The sequence below is a fragment of the Nyctereutes procyonoides genome, unplaced genomic scaffold (assembly GCF_905146905.1).
Source record: "Nyctereutes procyonoides isolate TBG_1078 unplaced genomic scaffold, NYPRO_anot_genome, whole genome shotgun sequence".
NCBI classification, from domain to species: Eukaryota; Metazoa; Chordata; class Mammalia; order Carnivora; family Canidae; genus Nyctereutes; species Nyctereutes procyonoides.
In genome coordinates this window covers 27,096,017-27,105,578 of record NW_026575052.1, presented here as the reverse complement: position 1 = coordinate 27,105,578, position 9,562 = coordinate 27,096,017, and positions in this window count along the sequence as shown.

The window sequence follows — 9,562 nt, the reverse complement described above, 5'->3', positions numbered from 1 at the left end:
CTCCCACCTGGCGGGTGTGCAGGGAGGGATACTAAGGCAGCGGGGGGCAGGGAGGGGGGCCGAGGGAACAGGGACCCAAGGGTCTGTCTTAGGGGGAAAAAAAGATAAACAGAAACCTCATGGTGTGTCTTTTCAAAAGCCTCAGGACGTCATGAGTCCTTGAGTGACCCTCCTCAGTTGCCCAGTGAGGTTGGGCACCTTGCAAGGGCGAGAGGACAGGTTTCAGAGGGAGGCAGGTGCACTTTTAGCCGCTTACCTGCCGCCTCCATGTCCTTACCTGGAATGCAGGGCAAAGGGCAGCCCAGGGTTAGGTATGCTTCTGTTGTCTCTACACTTTTTGTTTTTTAAGATTTTATTTATTTATTCATGAGAGACAGGGAGAGAGGCAGGGGCAGAGGGAGAAGCAGACTCGAGCCAGATGCCAGACTCCATCCAAGGACCCTGGGATCAAGACTTGGCCCTAGGGGCAGCCACTTAACCGCTTAACCGACTGAGCCAACCAGGCGCCCTTCGATCTCCACGCTTCTGCTGTCGAAGCAGAGGACCCTGTTTTGTGTAAGTGAAATGTAACGGTGCGGTTCCACAAGGTGATGGGCCAGTGGGCAAAACTTCCACAGAGTGGAGCTGAAAGTGCTAGATGCTAGATTTAGTTATGAGATCCAGCTTGAGCAGCTTGAGATACGTCTGCATGGATGCCTCTGCACGGATGCCGAAGGCCCCGGTCTAAAGTCCACAGATACTGCGAATCGAGAGCAAGTGCAGTCCTGGCCCCACAGACTGGCCCCAAGGTCAGGAGCCGATGACTCCAGCAGGAGGGTGGAGACCTTCCCTGTCCTCTGCCACTTCCCAGCACTGGTGATGGGAACTTCCCTTACCTGAGGGCAGGTTTCTCTAGAGTGAGCCCTGGGGTGGCCCAGGCTGCCTCACCTCCCGGAAATGGGAGAGGTCAGGCTGAGCTTGCAAATGGCCTGTTGAGAGAACTGGCAGGTGCAGAAAAAGACCACTGAGAAAGAAAACAAAAGTTAAACTTGGCAATGATACATTTTGTTAAAAAAAAAAAAAAACTTGCAGTAGGGGAAGAGAGATTTCAGTATAGAATCGGACCCAATTCCAAAAACAACCTAAAGAGGGGCGAAAGCCAAAAAGCAAGTGGAATGGGAGGTGAGGGGTGGTGAGGATGGGGGTGGAGGTTGGCTGCAGGAGGCCCAGGACGATTAGATATCACCTGGGGGGCAGAAGGGATGCTGAGCATGGTAAGATCTCAGGGTGGGAAATTCTGGATAAACTGACTTAGCAGGATTCTTGCTAAACTGGATTCTAGAAGGAAGTACACAGAAGGGCCTCCTTGGGGAGAAGGTTCAGGGGATCCCAACTAAAGATTCAATCAAAGAATCTTTGTCAGTCTCCCCTCTTGCTCAAGGGAAGAAAAGAAATTCTTCTTTCCTCCGTTCAACATAAGTCCATTCCTTATGCGGTCACCATTTATTTGTTTAGAACCTTGGTGACGGTAGATAATTGCTTGTTGTGACCCTTAATGAAAGGAGTGCCTTGAAGATAAATAGAGGAACATTAGAGTTCGATAAAGAATCAATGTGTGTACCCAACTTGATAGACCTTCAGAGATCTATGAGACATCCCAGGACCTGTTGTCCTTCCATGGCAGCATGAGCTGGGATGGCAATGAAAAATTTCTTCATTCACCTCTCCAATGTTCCTGGTTATGGCAAAGATGTCTGGTGGACTGTTGGGGTTGAAAATGTAATGATTACCTCTGACTACTGTGCAAGTGCCCCCTTCTGTAACCAGGGTCGTATGGAGGGAACTGAAGTTATAGAGAATGGCTCGCTGGTTTTCTTGACTTTGGCCAGTCACTGATCAGGGATATTATCCAGAGACAAGGTGAATGGCTTCCTCAGTGAGTTGCTGATCCTGTTGTTGAATCTAACTTCTTGAACCAGGTGATAGATTCCTGGGGATGGTACTTAAATAGTGGCAAACATTTCCCAAAAAAGTAGCAAGGTCCTGGATGGAACACGGGCCTGGTTCTGTGGCTCTTTTTTTTTTCTACCCCACCTTCCCAGGAACTGAGATGTCCGTAGGGAGGATCCATGTTGTCCTGGATCCCTCTTGTTCTTATAGTGAGAGTGAAGTGACCCTGAGTGGGAGATGGTTGTTTTAGAAATAATTTAAGAACGCAGGAAGATGGCAGGAAATAGAGTAAGATGAAGAGATTGGGAAGATTGGTGAGGTAGCTAGAGTTGGCCCAGTTGGGAGGGAACAGCCAGGAAGCTTGGGTTCCCCCAGACAAAGTCAGAATCCTCAGGAATTAGCCAGGAGTCATAGAAATAATCATCTGGTGGTTGAGGATAACCACAGAATGCTAATTTTGAGGATGGGAAAAAGATGTGTCTGGAGGTGGTTTCTGTGTAGGACGGGCTAGGTCTGAGAAATGAGGTAGGAATTTCCATTCACAGGGGGGATCTCCAGGGGCCCCTGTAGTAGTGGCTGGGAGCTTTTATGTTGGATTTAGTGATGGCTAGGTAGGTGTAACCATAAATGCTCATTCTCAGAAAAAGGCCTATGGTAATATCACAGTGGAAAAGACATGACCCTTGTGAGGATAGATGGGACTAGGTGCAGGGTTTTCTGGTTCTGGGTAATCCCATGGCTTAAAACGGTGGAGGGGGAGCTACTTCCCTTCCTTGTTGCACCTTGCCTGGTTTTCCCAGATTTATGTTTCTGGCAGCTGAGGCAAGGGGCAACCCCTTGGTCCAAATGAGAGCCACAGTCCAGACCACTGTTTGTCTACTATATCCTGCATTTTGTGCTTCTTCATGAGTCGTATTGTATAAACCACACACAATAGCTCAAGAGATTAACTTAAAGACTGTGGAGCAGCCGTCTTGGTATTTCGAAGTCCATCTGAGTGGCTTAAATATCCAGCTTTCCCCATCCAGTTCTTTCTGAGTCTGAAGCTACCATTTGGGCCACATGGATTTCTTTTATGATTTCCTAAGGAGTCGTCCTAAAATAGTGCACTGTCTCTCAAGCGAAGGTGAATGATACCATCAGAGATCTAGGCTCTCAAAGCAGGATGCAAGGGCACAGTCTCAAGGCTTGGAAGCTGCTTGGGTTTCTTGGGTTGTCAGGCAGGAGGCTGCTGATTTAGCGTACTGATCAGTCAAATCTATTTCCTAAGATCTCAGCTGAATCTTTTCATGCTGCATTCCTCTGTTTTTACCATAATAATCTACTGGGATAATAACAGTGCCTCTAGAAGTTCTGCTGTTTGGGGTCCATTTTAGACTGGGGTACTGGCTGCTGTCAAGAGTCCTCTCTGTTTTATGAACCCAACTCACGTTCTGTATATATGTTAACCTTTTATGCAAGCCCAAGTAAGAGCAATTAACTCAGCAACCAGGGCTGATTTGACATTTGGCAGGGCTGAATATTCTAGAGGTTTATGTTGATCAGTGATGGCATATCCAGCCAGAAAGGCTCCATCTTCCTTCCAGAGGTAGGAGCCATTGAAATGAAGAGTGAGGGATGCCTGGGTGGCTCAGTGGTTGAGCGCCTACCTTCGGCCCAGAGTCCTGCATAGAGCCTGCTTCTCCCTCTGCCTGTGTCTCTGTCTCTCTCTCTCTCTCTGTGTGTGTGTGTGTGTGTCTCATGAATAAATAAATAAAATTAAAAAAAAAAGAAATGAAGAGTGAGGTCACTATGTATATGCGGGGTGGGGGATGGGGTGAGGGGTGGGGTTCTGATTAATCTGGCTGAGGACAGGATCATAGTCTAGTGTTAAGGACACAATAATGGGGCATCCCATTGGTGGGTGAGGGAAGCAAGGTGGCAGGGTTTTGAGAGTGACATATGGTGATGTGAGAGGGAGAGAGTAGTAAGATTTCATGAGAGGTAAGTCAAGATGCAGAAAAGTACTGTTTTTTTTTTTTTAAGATTTTATTTATTTATTCATGAGAGACAGAGAGGCAGAGATGCAGGCAGAGGGAGAAGCAGGCTCTCTGTGGGGAACCCAATGTGGGACTTGATCCCAGGACTCTGGGATTTCGCCCTGAGCCAAAGGCAGATGTTCAACCCCTGAGCCACCCAGGCACCGCCCCCTCCCCATTAGTTCTTTTTAATGGCCAAAGTGGGAGTATTGCAGGGATTAGAAGTGGGGATTACAAGTTTTTTGTCTAATAAACCTTGGATTATCGAGTGGGGCCCTTCAAGTCCTTCTGGCTTTAAATGACACTGAGGGATCCTGGGAGGGGCATGGAAAGATCTATCTTTACCTTAGGGGGTTCTCTATCTCTATGTGTCCATATTAATGGAGGTTTCTTTGTACATAAAACAGGGAATCCTGTTAATAATTGATTTCTATATTCAGTGAGGAGGTGTCAGTTGAAGGAGGCAGAGGACCCCCAGGGAAGTCAGACAGAGCCGGTAGGAGACTTACATGAAAGGAAGGAATCAGGGACTTGTAGAAGGAATCCTTCTAGGGCATGATGACCTTTTATCTCCCAACTCATGAGAAGCTTCCTTCCTACCAGGCTTCCAGGGTGGCAGAACTGACACGGAAGTCGCGCTGAGCTTCAGGAGGTCCCCTGGAAATATTAAGGGGTGGAGACAGAGGCAGATCAGGAGGCAAATTATCAAAACTCACCACTGGGGGATCCCTGGGTGGTGCAGCGGTTTAGCGCCTGCCTTTGGCCCAGGGCGCGATCCTGGAGACCCGGGATCGAATCCCACGTCGGGCTCCTGGTGCGTGGAGCCTGCTTCTCCCTCTGCCTGTGTCTCTGCCTCTCTCTCTCTCTCTCTGTGTGTGTGTGTGACTATCATAAATAAATAAAAATTAAAAAAAAAAACTCACCACTGGTAAGGTGACCTCAGGAAGGGGGCAGGAAACAAGGTGGTGCTAAGGGTAGAAGGAGTTGCCCTGGTGTCAGTGAGAAGCGTGGTGGGATGCCCTCGAGGATGTAGGGTTATTTCCTCTTGTGAGTTTGGTGGTGCTTGAGGGCACTGGAAGCTTACTTCCCTGGAAACAGAGTTTCTTTCTCCGGAAAGAGAGAGTCCTGGTGAGGAGGGGACTCAGGCTTTTCCCTTCCTCTTGAGACCTGGCACTCCCAGACCCAACACCCTTCTTTCTTACAATTTCAGCAAGTGTCCCAATTGGTGGAAGATGGTGATTTTGGAATTTGCCATAGATTAAAACTTTCAGGACCTCCTAGATCTTTTAATCCCAAAGCCATAAGCTTGCCTTCTGTATTTCCAATGGTTTTGAAATACTATCCTCGTAATGCTAGGCTATTGTCTGGCGCTTAGACATGTCTGCGTTTTTGCCAGTTAATATTATTTAATATTATTTCTTTGGGATGGGTCATGAAGCTCTGGTCTGCAACTATTTCTAAAGCTTGTGGCCAGAGCTGAGGCTAATTTGGAAGGTCAGCTCCAGCCCCAAGTGCTCCTTCCTGCTGTCTCTATTTAATGGTGATCGTTAGGCACATTTTATCTTTGTTTGTAATTTTGAATACCTGACCAATCCATTTGGGCAAGAGAGACCTGAGGGATGGCTTCTAGTCATTTTTCTCTTACTTTCTTCATTTTCTAATGGGAGTTAGAGGTATCCTTGAAAGTCGTCAGATATGGTGGTCCTTTGGCCTTTCCAAATTGAAGGGAGGTATCCCCAAGACCAAACCACAGGTAGAGAAGTTGATCTAAATCAGGGAATCTGGAGAGCATACTCCCAGAACCTTATAATATTCAACAAATCTTTTCTTTTTTTCTCAGGAGTCAGGAGAGTCCTTGATGGTGACATGTTGATTCTGAGACCAAGTTTTAAATGGCGTCTCTTCCGTCAACCTGGCTTGAGAATGGGTATGGGTCACATCTTGGGCCTCATCTGCAAGAAGAGATGGGGGTCTGGTGTGTCTTACAGTTGCAGCCAGTTGAGGGGCTGGGGGTGGTGATGGTGAAGGACATTTTGGGAGAGAGGGATGGATATGAAGAACTGCGAGGGAAATGTGACGGGGTGCTGTGAAGGGTTCTAGGGGTTTACTGAGAAGAGATTCTCTGAAGACATTGTTTAAGAACTTCTATGTTTTGTTTTTTTTTAAGGTTTTATTTATTTATTCATGAGAGAGACAGAGAGACAGAGGCAGAGACACAGGCAGAGGGAGAAGCATCCGGGACTTGATCCGGATCTCCAGGATCACACCCTGGGCCAAAGGCGGGCGCCAAACTCCTGAGCCACCCAGGGATCCCAACTTCTATGGTTTGAATGAGGTTTGAATCATTTAGTTGCTTTTTGGTGTCTTCATATCAACTGAACAAAGCAGACCACAGTGCATCGGAAAATTTTGTTCTTGATTGCCCTAGGGCTCCCCTTAGGTAATGCACTAATTTGGGCAAATCCCAAGAGCCCCCAGAGGGCCCACTGTAAAGAGAGTTTTCAGTAAAATTTTGCTAACAAGAAAGAAAGTGGACAGCATTTGGCCACAGAAGGATATCGCCAGCAGGAGTTTGAGGAGAGCTTTCGTTCAGTTGAAGAGCTTCCCTGTTCTGGACTACTGGTACCTTTACACTTACGAACCGAAATGCCTGGGATTCTAACCCAGCCTCTGTTCCTTACAGAGACTGGTATCTTCTAATCAGAAAAGCCTAGGACTCACCTGGCCTCTGTTTATCCAGGACTCTAACAGTTAAACAGCTGCTTTGCTTGGGACTCTGACCCAGCATCTAGGGAATACTCAGAATCCTAAGGATCAAAATCTGTCCTCACTGTGTTTCAGGGGACATTTATCCCGAGCAGTGGATTCTGGAGTCGAATTATCATCAGATACCCAAACCAGCAAACAGACTGGTGGCAAAAGGTCTAGATGCATAGCACCAACCCTGGCTGTTATGTCTGTGAGTCTGATGCTGGTTCCAGTTCAGATCTGGGTCACATTACCAACAACCATAAAGAGAAACAGGGTCGGACAGAAGTTAAAGCAGTGAAGATAGAAGGGTTTGAGGGGTACCTGGCTGACTCAGCCAGTAGATCATGGGACTCAGATTGTAAATTCAAGCCCCACGTTGGGTGTAGAGATTACTTTCTAAAAAATCTTTAAAAAATAAAAATAAAAAGCAGAGTTTGAGTTTTAGTGATGTTTAGTAAAGAGAGGGACCCAGGAACTGTGAATAACTGAGTAATGCTCTTAGAGACCTGTGTTCAGTTTGGTCATTGTTTTCTCTCTGTTGGAGGTTCCTCTCCTAGGGTAAATCCCACTTAAGGAGGGGGCATCTCAGGATGCCTGACTGGCTCAATGGTTGGGTGCCTGCCTTCAGTTCAGGCGGTGATCCTGGAAACCTGGGATCGAGTCCCACATCGGGCTCCCTGCATGGAGCCTGCTCCTCTCTCTGCCTGTGTCTCTGCTTCTCTGTGTGTGTCTCTCATGAATAAATAAATAAAATCTTAAAAAAAAAAAAAAAAAGAGGCGGCATCCCTTGTGACCAGACCCTGAGGCTCCCAGGTGGTTTGGTACACCCATCCATCACAGGGGTCTGTGGTCCTACAGGGTCTGGCCAGCACCTAAGGCCTGAGGGGACTAGCAGGACAGACACCGTGGGCCCTAGCCTTGGGTCACCCAGTGTTAAATGTCATCTGTGATTTGCTAATATCACTGAATCTAGAACCTCCCACCTGGCACTTTTTGTTTTTTTGGAGCCTTTCTGAATTAAAGTGCAGACACGTGGTTTCATGGCAGCTTCACTGAGACTCCGAGGTGTTGTGAGGTGGTATACAAACGCCTAGAGATTAGAAACCAGGCCTGGGAGGGGTGGGGAGGGGGTATTGGGGGTGGGGCACTGCCCCAGCACTAATTTACTGGGCAATCCTGAGCAAGTTCTTTCCCCTCTTTTGGGCTGCCTCTTCATTTGTAAGAGGGTTTTGGCTCAGGTAGTGGCTGAAGTCCCTCATAAAGGCAAGGCACTGTGGGTTGGAACCAGGCCCAGGGCCCCACCCCCATCCTTGGCTGCCACCCCCCTACCCCCACCCCCATGGGTCCCTCAGGCTCCTGGTACTAAGATAAGGAATAAACAAACAAGCCAAACATGTGAGATGAGCAGAGGGTGTTAGAGTATGTTGGCAAATTGAATTTAAATAAAATTTTGAAAAACAAACAAAACCCAAGGCAAAGTGATTTCCCTTTTCCTTGGAAACAAAGCTGGGGTGGTCTGGAGAGGCGTGTGGAGAGAGCCAAGAGTGCCAGGTGGAAATGGGCCAAGGAGGCCTGGGAAGATCACTTCCTTGCCCTGTAGGGAACATCTGAGGACACCCAGGCCAGATGTGTTGATTTTGCACTCTCTCCCGTGTGATAAAATCCCCATCAGGAGCATCTCTCTGTTCTGAGCCAGCCTGCCAAGGGGTGGACCCCAGCCTGTGCTGGTCTCGTCTTCTGTCTTCGGATCACATCTCCTCTTATGGAAGAGCCCCAGCTGCTCCTGCACTGTCAGCAGAGCGCTGGGAGCCGCCGACTCGGGCTCCAGCTCCAGCGGCACACTCAGAGTCTGGGCTTCCGCCAAGCCCCCCCCCCTCCCCCCCGCCTCCCTGCTGACCCTCCCCCACCAGCGACTCTCCCGCTTCCTTCCTCTGTCACCACCTGCCATTCCGCCTGAAGAGCCCCTTATTGATCTTGGCCCATCTCTTAAAGTTGTCGCTCTGTAATTCCACCCGGAGCCACATCATCCCCTGGGGCTGGCCCAGCCGGTCCTCCCGGGTTTGTTAATGGGGGTGCCCTCTCCTGTGGAGAGCCAGCGCCCAAGATGGGGGATTGGTGTCGGTGAGGAGGAAAATCAGCTGGTCTGAGGCTACAGAGCCTGCGTTGGTGGAGGCTGGCTTCCACGCCAAGCTGGAGCCTGCAGGAAATCGGGTGGCTTTCTTGTGCCTCCCAGTCTGAGAAGCGCACAGCTGGAGATGGGGAGTCTTCTCTGCACACCCTGCCTGTCCCCTCCTTGTAGGCATCCAGACACAGAGCCAGTGTCCGTAAGTGCTGGCTGCACAGCAAGTGTGCGGTGTTCCTAGCATGCCAGGAAGGAGGCCAGCCTTCGCCCTTTACACTGTGACCTCAAAACCCAGAACTGACTGCCCAGTGGGAGTTGAATCAGCACATCGGTGCGGTGGAGTTGGGGAAGGAGGCACAGAATGTGACTTCCTGCATCTTTGGGCAGCGATTGGGAGCTTACCTCAGAAGGGTGCAGGAGGCGGAGTGGGAGCCAGAGTGACAGGTCCCCTTTCCTCAGGCTCGGCTGGGGGTGAGGCTGGGGAGAGCAGGCCTGACTGGGAGCCCCAGGGCAGGTTGGAGGTCAAGGTGGACCAGAGATAAGGCATTTAAGCTGTTCTTCTGTATAAGTGGAATACTCATTCCTCCCTGGTTGACTTTTCAGGGGGTTGTTGGGAGAACAGAGGACATGGTCCTAGGAAGGGCTCTGACTGTGTGACAGCAGGGTCAGGTCTGAATGTTTTCGCTTACACTGATGAGGGGCGTGCACCGTTCCCCACCTCCCACCTGCACACCAGCCACAG